The 20,525-nt window shown below is 42.8% G+C and overlaps 2 long non-coding RNA genes and 1 pseudogene across 2 annotated transcripts; 2 read left to right on the top strand and 1 right to left on the bottom strand.

Moving 5' to 3' along the window:
* The first annotated feature begins 568 nt into the window (after positions 1 to 568).
* LOC150040779 (10 kDa heat shock protein, mitochondrial pseudogene) lies at positions 569 to 891 on the top strand (annotated as a pseudogene).
* A 1,012-nt stretch (positions 892 to 1,903) lies between these two features.
* On the bottom strand, positions 1,904 to 18,653 carry LOC150040778 (uncharacterized). Its single transcript, XR_016533787.1, has 7 exons — positions 18,448 to 18,653; positions 17,885 to 18,017; positions 13,225 to 13,539; positions 7,283 to 7,463; positions 3,758 to 4,072; positions 2,631 to 2,714; positions 1,904 to 2,087 (listed from the first exon to the last, which is right to left on the bottom strand). It is a non-coding gene; the product is annotated as an uncharacterized LOC150040778 (long non-coding RNA).
* On the top strand, positions 18,033 to 19,389 carry LOC150040777 (uncharacterized). The gene is made up of 2 exons (XR_016533786.1): positions 18,033 to 18,633; positions 18,730 to 19,389. It is a non-coding gene; the product is annotated as an uncharacterized LOC150040777 (long non-coding RNA).
* The last annotated feature ends 1,136 nt before the right edge of the window (positions 19,390 to 20,525 follow it).

The raw sequence follows: 20,525 nt of genomic DNA, 5'->3' as shown, positions 1-20,525 counted from the left end.
ATAAGTACCCATGAAGTATTATTATTTTTTGCCAGTCCCAGGCTTGAACTCAGGGTCTGAGCACTGTCCTTGGGTTTTCTCAAGGCTAGAACTCTACCACTTGAGCCACAGCACCACTTCTGGCGTTTTTTCTATGTATGTGGTACCAAGGAATCAAACCTGGGTCTTTGTGCATGCTGGGCAAGCACTGTACCACTAGGCCAAACTCCCCGCCCCCCAGCATGAACTATTTTTAAAATGCTCCATTAGTCACTAGTGAAATACAAATAAAAACCAAAGAAATCTCACATCACTTAGGATGGCTATTAATCAAATACTGACCAATATGTGGTAAAAAAGAAAACCTTATACACTACTGGTTGCTAGCAGAAATGCAAATTATTATAGAGATTACGGTTCCTTAAAAAATAAAAAAAGAGATGTATCATAAAATTCTGCTATCCCACTCTTGACAATTTGGGGGATGTTTTCATGATGCTACATAATAATGTGGACAACTATTATATTTCATAAAACTTTTAAGATGGGTCGGCCTGAGAGCAGAGTACAAGGAGCAACCACAGGAATCATGGCTAGACAAGCATTTAGGAAGTTTCTTCCTCTGTTTGACTGAATGCTGGTCGAAAGGAGTGCAGCTTAAACTGTAACCAAAGGAGGCATTATGCTTCCAGAAAAATCTCAAGGAAAAGTATTGCAAGCCACAGTAGTGACCTTGGGATCGGGCTCTACAGGAAAGGATGAAGAGATTCAGTCAGTGCATGTGAAAGTGGGTGATAAAGTTCTTCTCCCAGAATATGGAGGCACCAAAGTAGTTCTAGATGACAAGGATTATTTCTTATTTAGGGATGGTGACATTCTTGGAAAGTATGTAGAGTCAATACATCACTGAAGTGGCATCATGTGAAGCTGCCCATTCCATGCAAGTTCTGAGATCTTTCATCACGTAAATAATTTCCACTTCTCCCTTTTATAATAAACTGATGGTAACTAAAAAAAAACTTTTACTATAAAAGGATAAATAGTAGATAAATATTCTATGACAAGGTACACATGATATAAAAAGCTTCATTCATAAAGAAATAAAAATTCATGTAACTAATACTGTGCCACTGAGTATAGCAAACAGATTTTAAACTCTTGGAATCCCCTATGCTATTTCTGCATGATAGGGACACAGAAATGCCAAATACACATTCCTTGTCCTTGGCAGGGAGAGGCTTGGGGTCAGGTACAAGAATATCCGAATGTTGCAAAGTTAGAGGAAAGCTGGAAGTTTGGAAACGTGCCTTATGTCTTGAAAGTCGATGTGGAAAGGGTTTCACTGGATGAGCTCATCAGGAGGGATAGAGCCCATAAATAGGATGGGTCCCTTTCATCAGGTAGGAAGGAGGTGACAGGAGTGCAGAGGGTGAAAGTAAGACAACAGGATCAGAACTGAGGTGAGTCAGGAGAGAAAATAAGGGTAGAAAATATCTGCCAAATAGTCAGTGGAGATGTGGTGCCATACTGACTGAGGCAATTCTACATCGAGTGGAACTATCCTACACTCTGCAGGCCACTATGTTCCCGGCAATCAGTTGACCAATACCTCCGCTGTGCTCTAGGCCAGGGAGACGTGGAAATGCCTCTTCACATGGCGATGCTGCGTAAGTAAAAGGACAGGGAGCAAAGAAAGGCATCCACAGGTGATGAAACTGTCAATTTCTTCATCACAATAGGTTATCTTTACATTCTTGGACATTGTTGAAGTTTACCCTCAAATCAAGTACATTTTTGAAGGCAAATGAGGCTATATTTCAATAACAGAATTTATATAAAAATAATGATTTAAATAGCTTTAAAAAACATCAAACATGATATTCATAGTAACAAATTATGATGTTGGGAAAGAAAGTTAGGAACATTATGTACGCACTGTGCAGAAATTATATGAAGAACAAATAGATTTCTTTTTTCTCTTGTTCTTTGTTGTTGGGAACAGACATTGCTACTTTCTCCAGTCTGGCCATGACCTCCATATCCTCCTGATACAACCTCCGGAGTGCTGGGAAGAAACAACTGCAACATCACTCCCAGTAAACATCTTTCTAAAGAAAAATAAGACATGCAAACAAGCCTTTATAAAAAGTAAATCATTAAACAACTGAATAGACCCATAACAAGTAATGACATTGTAATGGCAACAAAACAAATCTTTTTTCTTTTTTTTTTTTTGTCAGTTCCAGGCTTGAGCTAAGGGCCTAAGCACTGTCCTTGGACTCTCTACCACTTGAGCCACAGCACCACTTCAGGCTTTTTCTATGTATGTGGTAACAAGGAATCAAACCCCGGTCTTCATGCATTCTAGGCAAGCACTCTACCACGAGGCCAAACTCCCAGGCTGTACATGAGTTTAAATAAAAGATTTTTTTTAACAATATAACACAGGGACGAAGTGAAGAGTTCTGATTGGAGGGGCACAAAGGGAGGAGACTGCTGCCACCTGGTGGTGAGGATGTGGAAAAAAAACAGAATTTTCTTGACAAGTAAGAGCAAAGCTTTATTACATAGTCACACCTAAGCCATCATTTTACATCATGTAGATGATTGCTAACACAAAATAAACTACACAGGAGAAATTTCTGGCTCACCACTTTTGGATGCTGAGAGTCCAAGATCAAGGTGTTGTCAAGTTCAGTGTTGTTGAAAAGCTGCTTAAGTGCTTCTAGCTGGGCCTGCAAACGGTGGAAGGAGGGCTTCTTTTATAAAAACACTGATAAGAACACACAGGTATTATCATCATCTTCAGGATTAAGATTAACATGAGAGCTCTGGGAATAGATAGGAACCTCCAGATAATACCCTGTGAGCCAGAACTCATCTTCCAATTTTTTTTTGCCAGTCCTGGAGCTTCAACTCTGACCCTGGGTCCCATCATTGAGCTTCTGTTTGCTTCCTTGGGTGAATGCTCTACCACTTGACCACAGTGCAATTTTCAGTTTTTATGAGTAGTTTAAAGGAGATAAAAGACTTTTGAAATTTTCTGCCTGGGCTGGCTTCAAACTACGATCCTTAGATCTCAGGCTCCTGAGTAGCTAGGATTACAGGCATGAGCCACCGGTACCTGGCCCAACTTTTTCTTATTTTTGTTGTTGATTGTGAGGCTTGAACTATAGGTCTTGGCCCTGTGCCTGAGCTCTTCAGCACAAGTCTAGCACCCTACCAATTGAGCCATGGTGACACTTCTGGTTTTTTCTTTTTTTCTGGTGGTTAATTGCAGATAAGAGTCCCATAGACTAACATGCCCAGGCTTGCTTTGAATGACAATCCTCACGTCTCACACTCCAGAGTAGCTAGTATCACAGGGATGAGCCATTGGTGCCCAGCTAAGGGACACCTTTCTATTCATTCACTCACACCACCTCCCTCCTTCCACACCCATACTGACAACATGCCTTCTATCCTCCCACCATCAGCCACACACCGTTCCTCCCTCCACTCATGCTTCATCCTGCAGCAGTCTCCTTAAGCACCTTCTGTGTTGCTCCACCCTTTCATTCTCAGAAGTCAAGCTAGACTCTCCCATCCACTACCCTCCCCAGCCCTGCCCAACTTCCTCCTTCCCACAGCACTATTAAGATCCTGCCATCCACCCTTCCTTAACTGCTATTACCATGACACTCCAGAGCTGCAGGGGCAGCCGAGCCTTCCTACAGCCAGGGTGGCCAGGCTGGAACCCACCATCATGCAGGGGCATTCCTCCCTGCCTTCAACTCACCTCTTCTCTCCAGCATGATCGCTCATTCTGTGTCTCTCCAAGCCAGGACCCGTCACCCAGCAGATGTACTTCAGTATCTACTACAGGATTACACACAGTCATCTTCTCACATCTACAGATACATCTAGGCACCTCACAGCTCAGAGCAGACTCTGCTTGAAGAAGGATTTTTCTTTTCTTTCTTTTGGTTGGTTGTGAGGCTTGAACTCTGGGTCTGGCCATTGTCCCTGAGCTCTGCAGATCAAGGCTAGAGCTCTAACACTGGAGCCACACCACACTTTCTGCTTGAAGGTTTTCATTTGTATCTACAACATACTTATAAAAGAACATAAGAAGCCAAAATTACAAGGACTGCTTTCTAAAACAATTTTAGCTGAAAAAAAAACCAGAAAAGCAAATGAGGTCATTCGTTAAAATGCTAGATATCTATCACTGCTCTAAAATCCTTGAAGAGCCTTTGGGCTTAGAAGATAAGATGACAAAGGATCTTATTCATATAATTTGAATAATTTTACCTCAGGCACTGATGTGTGAAAATGTAAAGAAAACTGGCATAAAAATTGGAGGTCAGTCTCAGAGCAAGTTTCAGACTTAAATGAAACCCCCTTGGTATGCTTTAAGAGAACAGAAATTTCTAAGGTATGCTCAGGCCATCCCAGAGAATGGTTGAGGCAGTCTCTCTATTAACAATGCCCTGGATCTTTTATCTAAACAGCCTAAAATAGAAATTTATCTAATTAATTGCATATTTTCCAGTGTAATAAGCAGAGGCTTTAAGAATCTAACTCAGGTCTAGTGAACAGACTGGATACAGGGATGAAAGCATAGATCTAGAAGCAGAGTCTGAGGGCTGCTAGGGGGATTAGGGTACAAGTTTGTGGCCTGCACAAGTCAAGATGAGATAAAATGAGCATCAATAGTATTTAAAGGGTTTACCTAGAAAATATCAGCTAAAAAATAGTTGCCAACTTTACCCAATCGTCCAGAAAGAAGGACATACTAAATCCACTAGCACAATGATGTTCACTGCAGCATTATTTACCATAGCAAAGATATGGAACCAACCCAGATGTCCCTCAGTTGATGAGTGGATCAACAAGATATGCCATTTATACACAATGGAATTCTATGCTGCTGTCAGAAAGAATGACATCGCCACAATTGTAAGGAAATGGAAAGACTTAGAAAAAAACATATTAAGTGAAGTAAGCCAGACTCAAAGGAACATAGGCTCAATGGATTCCTTCATTTGTCATAATCAGTAGAAACCTTGGGCTCTCCTAGCAGAGATTTACAATAGAATAAAACCTAGACACATAAGGCCAGATAATATGATGCTAAATGAAAGGACCTCTAGGATATAGAAACAAAAGCCATACAGTGAGTGATTGTTGTCCTTAATGTACTATGTTATCTCTCATCTCTCTAGCTGTCCCTGGGTTATCTCATATTGTTACAGTATTTCAACTTGTTATCTGATATATTGTATATATGTTGATGAGTTATTTGAATTTGGAAAGGGAAGGGGGGAAAAAAACATGAGCGGTGGAGGGGGGGTAATGGGGACCATGATATGAGAAAGGGTATCAATGGATGTGAAGTAATGCAACTTCTATCTGTTCAACATAATGTAACCCTTCCATTAATTACAATAAAATATATGAAAAAAATAAAATTAAAAAATATAGTTGCCAGGAAAGGTGGCTCATGCCTATAATCCTAGCTATACAGGAGGCTGAGATATGAGGACCATGGTTCAAATCCAGCTCAGGCATTAAAGAATGTGAGACTCTTATCTCTAATTAATCACTAGAAAATGAGAAGTGGCCCTATGGCTCAAGGGTAGGACATTAGCCTTGAGAAGAAGAGCTCAGAGACAGCACCCAGGCCCAGAGTTCAAGCTGCATGACCCACAAAAAAAGTAGTGTAAATAATTAGGAGTTCTAAATCTGGATTGGTGATGTCAGCATGATCACAGGTTCTCCAGAATGCGATGGCAGCGGTATTGCAAACCTGGGATCAAAGGCTGGTGCCAGGAGCTCCTGTAGGACAGATGACTCAATCCACTGCTGTGAAATGGTGGATAAAAGAAACACAACAAATCAGAGAAAGTCTTTTTATGGCAAAGGACATAGCTAGCAAATTAACTAGGAAGCCTACAGAGTGGGAAAAGATCTTCACTAACCATACAACAGACAAAGGCCTCACATCTAAAATACATCAACACTCAAACAATTGAATCACTCCAAAACTAATCTCCAAAGAAACAACCATCCCATTAAAAGATAGGCCAAAGAGAGTCTACTCTGAAGAAGAAATAAAAATGGCCTATAGACACATGAAGAAATGCTCAACATCTCTGGTCATAAAAGAAATGCAAATCAAAACAACTCTAAGATTCCACCTCACTGCAGTCAGAATGGGCAGGATCGATTGTTACAATATTTCACCTTGTTATCTGATATATTTTATATAAGCTTAATTGGTTATTTGAAATAGGAGATGGAAGGGGGAAATCAAGTTGTGAGGGGGGAGAGGGGGAGGGAAATTGGAAACAGGACATGAGAAAGGATATCAATATTTGTGAAGTAATGTACTTTCTATCTGATGAATATAATGTAACCCTTCTATTAATTACAATAAAAATATATGGAAAAAAAGATCATTCAGCCACAAAGCATAATAAAATAATGTCTTTTGCAGCAAAAAAATGCCAGTGAAATATATTAGGTTAAGTGATATAAGCTATTCACAGACAATGATTATGTGTTCTCTCTCACACGCTCACATGCAGAAGGTAAAAAAAAAAGGCAACTTAGAGATTTGAAGAGGTGACTCAGGTGATAGAGCACCTGCTTAGCAAGCATGGAACCTCAAGTTAAAACCCCAATAAGTAACACACACAAAAAAAGAGGAGAGTCAGGCACTAATAGCTCACACTTGTAATCCTAGCGACTCATGAGGCTGAGATCTGAGGATCACAGTTCAAAGCCAACCTGGGCAGGAAACTCCATAAGCCCCTTATCACCAATTAACCAGAAAACTGGAAGTGGGTCTGTGATTCAGAGTGGTAGAATACTATTCTTGAGCTGAAGAGCTCATGGACAATACCTAGGCAAAGAATTCAAGCCCAATGACAAAGGAAAAGAAAAGCCAGCCCAAAAACACAAAATAATTAGGAATTGGAAAGACAGCCAGCTGTGATTGAGGAAGATTGATGGAGGTTGAATTTGGAAAGTGTGTGCTGTACAGAAATATAGAAATATCATACTGAATCCTGAATCTAATATGTGTAATTAGCGTGTTCACAAAAATAAATGAGTTTAAATAAAAGATTTTTAACCATTTAATGCAGGCACAAAGTGAAGAGGTCTGACTGGAAGGGCAAAAAGGGAGGAGTCTTCTGCCACCTAGTGGTGAGAATGTGGAAAAAACAGAATCTTCCTGCCCAGCAAGAGCGAAGAAAACCAGCATTTTAGTTCATTGCTAACACAAAATAGACTACAGGAGAAATTTCTGGCTCACCAGTTTTGGATGCTGAGAGTCCAAGATCAAGGTGTTGTCAAATTCAGTGTTGTTGAAGAGCTGCTTTACCTGGGCCCGCACAAAGTGGAAGGAGGGCTTCTTTCATAAGGACACTGATTCAATCCGTAAAGAATCCACAGGTACGATCATCATCTTCAGGGTTAGGATTAACATGAGAGCTCTGGGAATAGATAGGAAACTCCAGATAATCCCTTGAGCCAGAACTCCATTTCCAACTTTTTTTTTGCCAGTCCTGGGGCTTGAATTCTAACCCTGGGTCCTGTCACTGAGCTTCTCTTTGCTTCCTTGAGTGAATGCTCTACCACTTGACCACAGTGCAATTTTCAGTTTTTATGAGTAGTTTAAAGAAGATAAAAGACTTATGAAGTTTTCTACCTGGGCTGGCTTCAAACCATCAGCCTTAAATCTCAGCTTCCTGAGTAGCTGGAATAGGCGTGAGGCACAGGCACATGGCCCAACTATTTTTTTTTGATGGCTAAAGATAAGAGTCCCACACACCTTCCTTCCCTGGCTGACTTCAAACAATGATTCTCAGATTTCAGCTTCCTAAGTATCTAGGCAAAAGTCCACAGCATCCAGCCCCTGCCAGTGTTGCTTAAGGCCACCCACTGAGCATTGTTCCTCAATGCAACAGGATTCAACTTCCTTAACCACAAATGGGTTCCTGACTTGTGACTGGAAGGCTAAGACAATGGTAGTAACTCTGGGTTCCTCAAAAAATATGGTGCTTGGGGCCAGGGGTTTGGCCTAGTGGTAGAGTGCTTGCCTGACATGCACAAAGACCCAGGATCGATTCCTCAGTACCACATACATAGAAAAAATCCAGAAGTGGTGCTGTGGCTTAAGTGAAGAGTTCTACCCTCAGAAAGCCCAAGGATAGTGCTCAGTCACTGAAATGAAGGCCCAGGACTGGGAAAAAAGAAAAAAAAACATGGTGCTTATGTGATGTGTTCATCATGCTGTGCACTTACCTGCCCATTTGTGGATGACTCTTACACTTTCCATGCACGTAAAATGATCCATAGAATGCACTCATTACCTGACTGATGTAACTGTAACCCCTATGTGCATCGCCTTTACATTGAGAAATTTATAAATAAATAAATGGATCAATAATGGAATAAATGTTCCACAGCAAGGTACTCACAAAATAAAGAAAAGCTTCCTTCATAAAGAAGTCATACAACAAATGTTATAACACTGAGCATAACAAAAAAAATTTAACAAATTTAACTGCTAAGATGCCCCTAAGCTTTTCTGTGCTTTAGGGACAGAAATGCCAAACACACATTCCTTGTCCTCGGGAGGGAGGAGCTTGGGGTCAGGTACAAGGAAATCCCAAGGCTGCAAATTAGGAGAAAACCTGGAAGTTTGGAAAGATGCACTGTGTGTTGAAAGGTGATGTGGAGAGGGTTTGTCTGGATGGGCTCATGGACAGGGAGCGACAAGGTGATCCTAATATGGATAGGTCCCATTTGTCAGGTAGAAAGGAGGTGACAGGAATTCAGAGAGTAAGACAACAGGACAAAAACTGAGGTGCATCAGGAGAGAAAATAAGGGTAGAAATTTTCTGCCAACTTGTGAGTGGAGATGTGGTGATATAATGACTGGGGCAATCGTACATCGAGTGGAACTATCCCACACTCTGCAGACCAATGTGTTCCCGGCAACCAGCTGACCAATACCGTCGCTGAGCTTTAGGGCAGGGAGACCTGGAAATGCCTCTTCACATGGCCAACACTGCTCTGGTAAAAGTAAGCAGATGGATGAGGCACTGATGTTTCAAATCGTAATCTTAGCTACTCAGGAGACAGAAATCTGAGGATGGTAGGTCAGAGACAGGTAGACAAAAAGTCTGTGAGCCACCTATCTCAAAAAACAGACTACAGTGCTAGTCTTGGCAAAAAAAGATAAAAAAAATCTAAGAAACAATGCACAGGCTGAGTTCAAGACCCTTGACCCACCAGAGAGAGAGAGAAGAAAACACTACAGTAAGATTCTGATGGATGACTGAAATGTTAAAATTCTTCATCACACACATATGTACAACAGGTTATGTTTACATTCTCAAACGCTGTTTTGGTTTACCAGTCAAATGACTCCCCTTTCCTAGGTAAATGCTATATTTCAATATGAAAGTTCACAGACAGTTTTAAATATTTCTAAGGGACATAAAGTGAGATTCGTAATATTTAGTTATTATGCTGGGAAGGAAAGCTAAAAACATTACCTACTGGGACATTTATGGTGCAGAAAATACTTAAAGGAAAACAAAGATTTTTCATGTCTTCTTGATCTGGCATTTTGGCAACATGGAGCTGTACTTTGTCAAGGCTGGCCTTGAATTCAAGATCCTCCTATTTCAGCCTTCTGATTGCTGGGAAGAAAGGCATGCACCACCACTCACAGTGACCTTCTATCTGAGTAGAAAAAAAAACCTGATAAATGTAACCAAATCACCACTACAGGGCAAAGTTATTCAAGGGTGGAATCTATACACCACTGCAATCAGCTAAACAGGAAATAATGATTACATTAAAATAAAGACACTCATTAAAAAAAGAAACAAGTAACATTTCCACAGGGAATGTGAAATGAGACCTTGGCGTGAATTTCCCAACTAAAGATTCAATTTTTGAAGACACAAAATAAGTGTAAATTATATTTTTGGTGCTGGGGATAAAACCCAAGGCTAGCACACATGTTGGGCAAGACTCTACCACTGGAGTAACTCCCTGCACAGATATTTTTATGCTTAACTTTGTGGTGTGGGAGAAGGGATGTGGAAAAAAATATGTAAGAGATCAAAAAGCACAGAATGTCTGTGGAAAGCAGGACAAGGAGTCAGCAGACACCTACAGAACAAGAGAAATCATGCCTCCTTGGCCCAACAGAAGTCCCGAGGGCTTCCAATTCCTCCCGGGTCCACCACCAATGGATGGGATGCCGGACAGCAGAGGGTAAAGTAGACAACACTACCTGTAGACATGTGCAGCCATTAGAATGCAAGCAATGTAAAGCTGTGCTGTTGTGACAATGGACACAACAGTGGCTGCCAGGAACACCAGAGAGAGAGAGAGAGAGAGAGAGAGAGAGAGAGAGAGAGAGAGAGAGAGAGAGAGAGAGAGAGAGAGAGAGAGAGAGAGAGACAGAGACAGAGACAGAGAGACAGACAGAGACAGAGACAGAGAGACAGAGAGAGAGACAGAGAGAGAGAGAGGGAGAGAGAGAACATTTCTGTGTTCTGACATGGATGCTTACGAATATACTATTTTACAGAATGTTCCTTTTACTTCACACATGTTAGTAGACTTACAGCATGTTACTTTTCATAGAGCGAAACAGACAGCTGTGGTGGTGAATGCCTGTAATTCCAGAACTGCAAAGGCATTCAGGTGGACGGTGTCTTCAAGGGAAGCCTGGGTAACAGAGAAAGACCCAGTCTTAAAAAGTAACATAAAGGTAAAAAAATAATTGCAGAGTGTTGCAAAAAAAAAAAACAAAACACAAGCTGAGCTCCTGTCCTGTGTCACATATTTATCTCTGTCCCTCCATCTGCAATATTTCAATCACTACAGCTAAAAATCATTAACAGATTTATTAGACATGAAAATGAACTAATTTATGGTTTATCACAGACTATTCAATACATATATGCAGTATGTAATTTTAAAATCAGGTGAAATAATAATAAGTCATTCTACATTTTAAAAAAGAATTGGACAGAGACCTGAAGATGTCATGCTTTTCTAGCAGGTAATCCCCAACTTGAGCTGCAATTTAAGCCCCTTCTACTTTATTTTTGTGAAAGGGTTTTCTTGCCAGGCTAGCCTGGACCACCATCCGCCTATTAATGTTTCATGTATAGCTTGGAGAAAAGGAGTGTACCACCATGCGCAGAACTGTCTTGGTTTAGAGATGGGCCTCACAATCATTTTGACTGGGCTGGTCTTCAACTGCAGTCCTACACTCTCCAATCTCAGCACCCCAGATTTATTGTGTTGAGCGTGAAACCTTTCACAGTCCTTTCTTCCAGGCTTGGAACCTACAGAGCATTATCGTTATCTATAGTTAACTCATAAGTCAGAGAACCTGTAAGCAATTCCTTTGTCTCTCTCCTCCTTATCACAGAAAACACATTAATAGGTCTCTCTACTATGTAAGAGATCAAAAAGCACAGAGTGTCTGTGGAAAGCAGGTCAAGGAGTCAGCAGACACACAGAACAAGAGAAATCGTGCCTCCTTGGCCCAACAGAAGTCCTGAGGGCTTCCAATTCCTCCCAGGTCCACCACCAACAGATGGGATGCTGAGAGCAGAGGGTAAAGTAGACACCACAACCTGTAGACATGTGCAGCCATTAGAATGCAAGCAATGTAAAGCTGTGCCATTGTGACAATGGACACAGAGAGAGAGAGAGAGAGAGAGAGTGAGAGAGAGAGAGAGAGAGAGAGAGAGAGAGAGAGAGGGAGAGGGAGAGGGAGAGGGAGAGGGAGAGGGAGAGGGGGAGAGATAGAGAGAGAGAGAGAGAGAGAGAGAGAGAGAGAGAGAGAGAGAGAGAGAGAGAGAGAGAGAGAGAGAAGGAGCGAGCGAGGGAGGGAGGGAATGTTTCTGTGTTCTGACATGGATACTTAGGAATATATATTTTACAGAATGTTCCTTTTACTTCATGCATGTTAGTAGACTTACAGCATGTTACTTTTCATAGAGCGAAATAGACAGCTGTGGTGGTGAATGCCTGTAATTCCAGAAATGCATAGGCAGTCAGGTTGACGATGTCTCCAAGGGAAGCCTGGGTAACAGAGAAACACCCAGTCTCAAAAAGTAACATAAAGGTAAAAAAGTAATTGCAGAGTGTTGCAAAAAAATACCAGCTGAGCTCCTGTCCAGTGTCACATATTTATCTCAGTCCCTCAATCTGAAATATTTCAATCACTGCAGCTAAAAATCATTAACAGATTTATTAGACATGAAAATGAACTAATTTATGGTTTATCACAGACTATTCAATACATATATGCAGTATGTAATTTTGAAATCAGGCGAAATTATAATAAGTCATTCTACATTTAAAAAAAATGGACAGAGACCTGCTTTTCTAGCAGGTACCCCCAAACCTGAGCTGCAATCTAAGCCCCTTCTACTTTATTTTTGTGAAAGGGTTTTCTTGCCAGGCTAGCCTGGACCACCATCCGCCTATTAATGTTTCATGTATAGCTTGGAGAAAAGGAGTGTACCACCATGAGCAGAACTGTCTTGGTTTAGAGATGGGCCTCACAATCATTTTGACTGGGCTGGTCTTCAACTGCAGTCCTACACTCTCCAATCTCAGCACCCCAGATTTATTGTCTTGAGCGTGAAACCTTTCACAGTCCTTTCTTCCAGGCTTGGAACCTACAGAGCATTATGGTTATCTATAGTTAACCCATATGTAAGAGAACCTGTAGGCAATTCCTTTGTCTCTCTCCTCCTTATCACAGAAAACACATTAATAGGTCTCTCTACTCTGAACCCTACTCCATTCAGAATTTCTAGAGAACACCTTTCTATTCATTCACTCACACCACCTCCCTCCTTCCACACCCATACTGACAACATGCCTTCTATCCTCCCACCATCAGCCACACACCGTTCCTCCCTCCACTCATGCTTCATCCTGCAGCAGTCTCCTTAAGCACCTTCTGTGTTGCTCCACCCTTTCATTCTCAGAAGTCAAGCTAGACTCTCCCATCCACTACCCTCCCCAGCCCTGCCCAACTTCCTCCTTCCCACAGCACTATTAAGATCCTGCCATCCACCCTTCCTTAACTGCTATTACCATGGCACTCCAGAGCTGCAGGGGCAGCCGAGCCTTCCTACAGCCAGGGTGGCCAGGCTGGAACCCACCATCATGCAGGGGCATTCCTCCCTGCCTTCAACTCACCTCTTCTCTCCAGCATGATCGCTCATTCTGTGTCTCTCCAAGCCAGGACCCGTCACCCAGCAGATGTACTTCAGTATCTACTACAGGATTACACACAGTCATCTTCTCACATCTACAGATACATCTAGGCACCTCAGAGCTCAGAGCAGACTCTGCTTGAAGAAGGATTTTTCTTTTCTTTCTTTTGGTTGGTTGTGAGGCTTGAACTCTGGGTCTGGCCATTGTCCCTGAGCTCTGCAGATCAAGGCTAGAGCTCTAACACTGGAGCCACACCACACTTTCTGCTTGAAGGTTTTCATTTGTATCTGCAACATACTTATAAAAGAACATAAAAAAGCAAAATGACAAGGACTACTTTTTTAGGGAATTTTAGCTTAATAAACAAAAAAGCAAATGAGGAGATTGGTTAAAATGATAGATATCAAAAAAAAAATAAATAAAAATAAAATGCTAGATATCTATCACTGCTCTCAAATCCTGAAGAGCCTTTGGGCTTAGAACATAGTATGACAAGGAATCTTATTTATATAATTTGAGTAATTTTACCTCAGGTCCTAAAGCGTGAAAATGTAAAGAAAACTGGCATAAAAATTGGAGGACAATCTCAGAGCAAGTACCAGTCTTAAAAGGAACCCGCCAGGTATGCTTTAAGGGATCAGAAATTTCTGAGGCCTCTCAGGACATCCCAGAGGATGGTTGAGGCAGTCTATCAATAATGCCCTGGACCTTTTATCTAAAAAGCCTAAAATAGAAATTTATTTAATTAATATCACGTTTTTCAGTGTAAGAAGCACAGGCCTTAAGAATCTAACCCAGGTCTAGTGAACAGACTGGGTACAGGGTTGAAAATATACATCTAGAAGCAGAGTCTGAGGGCTATTGGGGGGATTAGGGTGTAGGTTTATAGCCTGCACAAGTCAAGATGAGATAAAAATGAGCATCGATAGTATTTAAAGGGTTTACCTAGAAAATTTCAATTAAAACATAGTTGCCAAGAAAGGTGGCTCATGCCTATAATCCTAGCTACACAGGAGGCTGAGATATGAGGATCATGGTTCAAATCCAGCTCAGGCACTAAAGAACGTGAGACTCTTTATCTCCAATTAATCACTAGAAAATGAGAAGTGGCCCTGTGGCTCAAGGGTACGACATTAGCCTTGAGAAGAAGAGCTCAGGGACAGCACCCAGGCCCAGAGTTCAAGCTGTGTGACCCACAAAAATAGTAATGTAAATAATTAGGAGTTCTAAATCTGGATTGGGGATGTCAGCATGCTCACAGGTTCTCCAGAATGCGATGGCAGCGGTATTGCAAACCTGGGATCAAAGGCTGGTTTCATTCAGTGAATAAATGGGCAAATGAACTGTACCAACACATACATTTCAACAGAAGAATTACAAATGCCCAAGAGAAATATGAAGAAATGAGCAATATCTTTAGACAAACAGAAAACACAAATCCAAACCACACTCTCATTTCATCACACCACAAACAGTTACAATAATGCCTAGGACATGGGATCAAGTAAGGGAGGCTAAAACTCAAACCAAATTATTGCCCCCCTCAAAAATAAAAACAACAACCAGGTATGGGGCCAGGCTCCACAAGTTTACGCCTGAAATTTAGCTACTCAGGAGGCTGAATTCAGCAGATCCCAGCGCAAAGACAACATAGGCAATAAGCCCCTGAGACTTATTTCTGATTAACCACCAAAGGAAGCTGGAATTGGAGCTGTGGTTCAAGGGTAGAGCAGTAACCTAGAGCAAAACACACACACACACACACACACACACACACACACACACACACACACACACACAAACTCAGCGACAAAGCTCATGCCCTGAGTTCAAGGCCAGAAATCAACAAAAAGAAATAAATGAGTATACTAGAAGCGGCATGTACCAATAACAATTGTCAGTTAGGATAGAGTTAAGAGAAGCACTGTACACTATGGATGGAATGCAAATTAGTACAGCTGTGATAGTAATCAATATGGATGTTCTCAAAAACTTAAAATAGAACTTGGAAATATAAATGAAGACACATAACTCAGCACACAATGGACATACCCACACTTCCATGTTTAAAATAGCATGAATCACAATCCCAAGGTATGGAATCAGCCTGTTCATCCACTGAAACTGGATTTAAAAATGTGAAATATATACAAACTGGAGTGTTACTCAGCCACAAGGAAGAATTTAATTATGTGACTTCCAGGAACAAATATGAAAGCCATTACATTCGAAGAAATAAACAAAATTGAGACACACAAATACTATCAGGCATACATGTACTATCTGCCATGCCTGGTATGTATACTGAAGAGAAATGGTGAGTGAGAAACTAAGAGGGGGTAAGTGAGTGTGAATATTTGAATCTGGGAATCTGAGGTGAGCAGAGAGGATGAAAGCAGGGTAAAGGGGAGGTGGATATAATTTAAGACTTCATAAACATATGTGAAGAATGCATTTTTTTAAGTTGTGGGACTTTCACTGCTGGTTTTCTGGTAGTTAATGGGAGAAAACAGTCTCCTGGATTTTTAGGCTCGGGCTGGCTTTGAATCCTGATCCTCAGATCTCAACCTCTAGAGTAGATGGAATTTCAGGTGTTTGTCACTGGCACCTGACTTCTTATTTTAAGTGGAGATGAGTAATAAGAAAGTATAAGAAGTGAATTTCATTGAAGTATATTAGACCCGTGCATGATACTATCACAGGGAAATCATTTGGTATAATTCAATTATTGCTGATGAAAGAGAAGGATGGGGAAAGAGTGTGTGAGACACACAAGGCATTGGTGATTTTGGAAGTCTTAGCTATGAAAACAAGCTGACAAATTAGACGGGGACTTCTGGGCTGGCTTGTGCATGCTAGATGAGTAGGTGAGGAGAAACCCCTATTCAGATTGCTATGTGGGGGATTAGGTACCCTAAAGAGCACAAAACGATATAATTAACTGGCTCTATGACAGGGTTCAGGCACTGCTCCGTCCCTGCATGTGACTGGAGCCTGGAGGGATCAAAGGCTTGTGGCCTGAAGATAGGAGGATACACATCAGGCTGACTTCGTGATTTCTGTTGTTCTTGAACTTGTGGACAGCAAGGGAAGAAACTGCTAGAGCATCTCAAGCAGGTTGTGATTGAGGGAACATTCAGCAGGTGCCAGGAGCTCCTGTAGGACAGATGACTCAATCCAATGCTGTGAATGGTGGATAAGAGAAACACAACAAATCAGAGAAAGACTGGATAAGTGGGACTGCATCAAACCGTAGAGCTTCTTTATGGCAAAGGACATAGCTAGCAAATTAACCAGAAACCCTACAAAGTGGGAGAAGATCTTCACGAACCATACATCAGACAAAGGCCTCACATCTAAAATATATCAACAGCTTAAAAAATTGAATCACTCTAAAACTAATCTCCAAAGAAACAACCATCCCATTAAAAGATGGGCCAAAGAGTCTTCTCTGAAGAAGAAATAAAAATGGCCTACAGACACATGAAGAAATGCTCAACATCTCTGGTCATAAAAGAAATGCAAATCCAAACAACTCTAAGACTCTACCTCACTCCAGTCAGAATGGCCAGGATCAAGAAATCTAATAACAACAGATGTTGGGGGGAGGTGGCCAGGAGGGATCACTACTACACTGCTGGTGGGAGTGCAAACTCGTTCAACCACTATGGAAAGTACTATGGTGGTTCCTCAAAAGACTAAACATAGAGATCTCCTATGACCCAGCAATTCCACTACTTGGCATTTACCCAATAGTCCAGAAACAAGGATATTCTAAATCCACTAGCACAATGATGTTCATTGCAGTACTATTTAGCACATCAAAGATATGGAACCAACACAGATGTCCCTCAGTTGATGAGGGGATCAACAAGATGTGCTATTTATACACAATGGAATTCTATGCTGCTGTCAGAAAGAACAATATTGCCCCATTTGTAAGGAAATGGATAGACTTACAAAAAAAACATTAAATGAAGTAAGCCAGACTCAAAGGAACATAGGCTCAATGGTTTCCCTCATTTGTCATAATCATTAGAAACCTTGGCTCTTCTAGCAGGGATTTACAGTAGAACAAATCTAGATACATAAGGCCATATAGTATGACGCTAAATGTAAGGACCTCCAGGATACAGAAACAAAAGCCATATAATGAGTGATTGTTGTCCTTAATGTACTGTGTTATCTCTCATCTCTTTTGCTGTCCCTTGGTTATCTCATATTGTTACAAATACTTTATATATGCTTAATTGGGTATTTGAATTAGGATAGGAAAGGGGGGAAATCAAGATGGGGGGGAAGGAAATGGGGACCATTACATGAGATAGGGTATCAATGTATGTGAAGTAATGCACCTTATATCTGGTGAATATAATATAACCCTTCTATTAATTACAATAAAAATATATGAGAAACAAAAAGAAATGGCAGGAAAATGGGAAGGGTGCTGTTTAGACATCAGCAGAGGTCCGGGATCCTAAAATGCTCCATGTCTCCTTCCCCCAAGACTGATCTAATGCAAATGCTCCCAGGATTCACCTATAAGAGCTTGGAAGGCTCTGAAAAGAGTGAAGCACATGGCCCACTGTTGGCACTTAAAGCCCATATGTGACCCATGACCGGGCGGGTGTCCACAGCCTACCTTTTGCTCCACCTGACAGAACGTCCTCACCAGGGAAGTCTCCTCCACTCCCCGTCGCTGGCTCCCAGCGCCTCACTGTTGCACAGGAGCAGCACCGTCCTCCGGGCCATGTCACAAACAGGCAAAACGAGTCCTGGGCAGGGGAACAGAAAGGGGAGGACCTCAGAGACCACAAGTCCCTACTATGGTACCTGACAACGGGGCTCACCCAGGACCGGAGAAGCTGCAGCCCAGGCTGGAGGCGCCAGGGCAGCGAGGCGCACGCGGGGATTCACGCGCTCGGGACCAGCCCCGCCTCGTCCACCACCCACCGACACAGCACGATCCACAGACACAAACGACTTTCCCGTGCCGGCCACCTACGAGCTCCCCACCGCGAGCAAAACACCCAGAAAGCCTGGCTGCGGCCGTGGAGACTGAGCCGCCCAGACTAAGCTCTCCACAGCGAACCAGCCCACGACTTCCTCCCACCTGGGAGGAGGAGGCCTCCGAGCCTCCTGGGAAGTTGGGGCACACCCACCAGGCCTGCGAGGCCAGCCCCTAGGTGGAGTGTCTCAACCAACCTGGGGGACCTAGGTCTCCACCAGCTCGTGAAACACCGCACATCACCAGTAGTATCCACCAGGCCCACGACACACTGCTTCCCTTTACTCAAGGCGATGGCTCCAGTCTCCACCAAGCTCACTGTGGCGCAAATCACCAAATAAAAGGAGCCACAGGCCAGGAACCCAGCTGCAACTTCCCTCTACGTAAGTAGGAGGGTCCAACTCTCCCGCCCTGGGGTGCCAAGAGCCCAAAGGCCAGCCCCCTATGTGCTGCGTCCCACCCCTGCATGATCCCTACAGGTCCCGACCGAAATCCCCGCCCGGCCAGCCGACTGTCCCACCCACCAGGCTCACCCTGCTAAAGGTCAGCCCGCCTCCTACAATGTCCCGCCCCTAGACGGCAGGACCCACGGCCAGCCCACCATCGACACCTTCCGGACACAAAGGAGTTAAACCCTAAGTCTCCACCCACCAGCCCAGGATGCACCACCCACCAAGGACCTGCCAAAGGCCAGCCCACAACGTCCCACATCCCACCCCTTCCACGTACAAACACAAGAGGCCCGCCCACACGCACAACGTCCTTCCCACCCAGTGGGCGGACCCACCAACCGGAAAACCCCTAGGCCTCCCACGGCCTGGTGCTTTGTCCATCCCACAGTACACAGAGGCTGGAAAGCCCCGCCCTGCTCCTGGAAAGGCAGAACCGAACTACAAAGCCCAGAGGCCAGCTGTGAGAAAACAAGGTCCTTTCACCAGGGGTGGCTGGACCGCCACGCCCAGCAAGGAAAACCTCCCAGGCCCCAAGGACCACGCCCCCAAAGCCAGCCCACAACAGAACAACCCTCCCAAATGTTGTGGAAATGGAGTTCTCCATCCGCCATGTACTCTAGCCAGTTTCTGCAGGTACAAAACCCAGCCACCAACGTTAATAGTAAATGCACATAGCTCACGCCTTGAGATCTGAGCATCAATCATTTATTTTGTTTTTGCAAGTACTGAGCCTTGAACTCAGGGCCTGGGCACTGTCCTTGGACACTTTCTGCTGAAGTCTAGCGTTCTGCCACTTAAGCCACTTCCGGCTTTTTCTGTGTATGTGGTACCAACAAATCGAACCCAGAGCTTGGTGCATGCTAAGCGAGCACTCTACCGGTAGGCCATGCTTCCGGCTTCAATCATTCTTGCACCATGTGGACCACGCCCTGATTACTTCCCACTAAGAAAAGGCTCGAGGTATTTCCGAGAGATTGGGGGCTATAATGACTAATTTAACCTCTCAGAACAGGCTATGTGCCGCTTTCTTCTCCTAATAGAGTAAAGTAGGCCCGATTTTTGTGCCTACTTATTGGTACAATTTTCATTTTAATAAACTTATGTACCCTATCCAATTTGGGGGGCACCTTACTGCACTATTCACAGATCTTGATTCTTAGGGTAAGTGGGTAATCTGCCTCAGTAACACCCTGAGTTTCTGAACTTCCAAGATTCACAACCAGGGAGCAGCATGGGAAACAACAGTTCCAGCAGAGTCTGGAAGCTCTACAGTAAAGCCAATGACTAGTCATTTACTTAGCCATTTGGTCCAGAGGTTTAAGGAAGCATATGAAACAGCAACAATAATTGTACTTTTTCCTAATTGCCAAGTCCATCCTTTGGGGACACTACTGGGAGTTCAAAAGGATACTGTTTCTTAGGTCACTGGGACCATATAATGATCCCCACTGAAATGTAAAATATACAAGAGTGACAAAAATGCTTTGATGGTGACTAGCACATGGTGGAGATGGGGGTCTGCTACAATACAAACATTCTGTTTGTTGGAGCTTATCTATTCTGGGATTAAAAATCATTCTGCCTCTGGGTTCCAAGTGTACTCTCCAAAATTAACAGACATATCCGCTGTAAGCTAATTATCCGTAGTCCTCTGTCAGTAAGCGCTGGTTTATAGAAAGTATTGGAAAGCCCTATGAGTCAGCTTTTCTCATGTCCAACGAGGAGTCTGGCACTGGTCAAATGGCAAATCTTACTTTCTGATGATGTCGCAGAGCATGTGCCTAGGTCCTGTTGAAAATGATTGTTTGATTGAAGGCATACTT

This window comes from Megascapheus bottae, chromosome X (genome assembly GCF_031878675.1).
Source record: "Megascapheus bottae isolate mThoBot1 chromosome X, mThoBot2.hap1, whole genome shotgun sequence".
Taxonomy (NCBI): Eukaryota; Metazoa; Chordata; class Mammalia; order Rodentia; family Geomyidae; genus Megascapheus; species Megascapheus bottae.
This window is presented reverse-complemented; position numbering and strand designations above follow the sequence as displayed.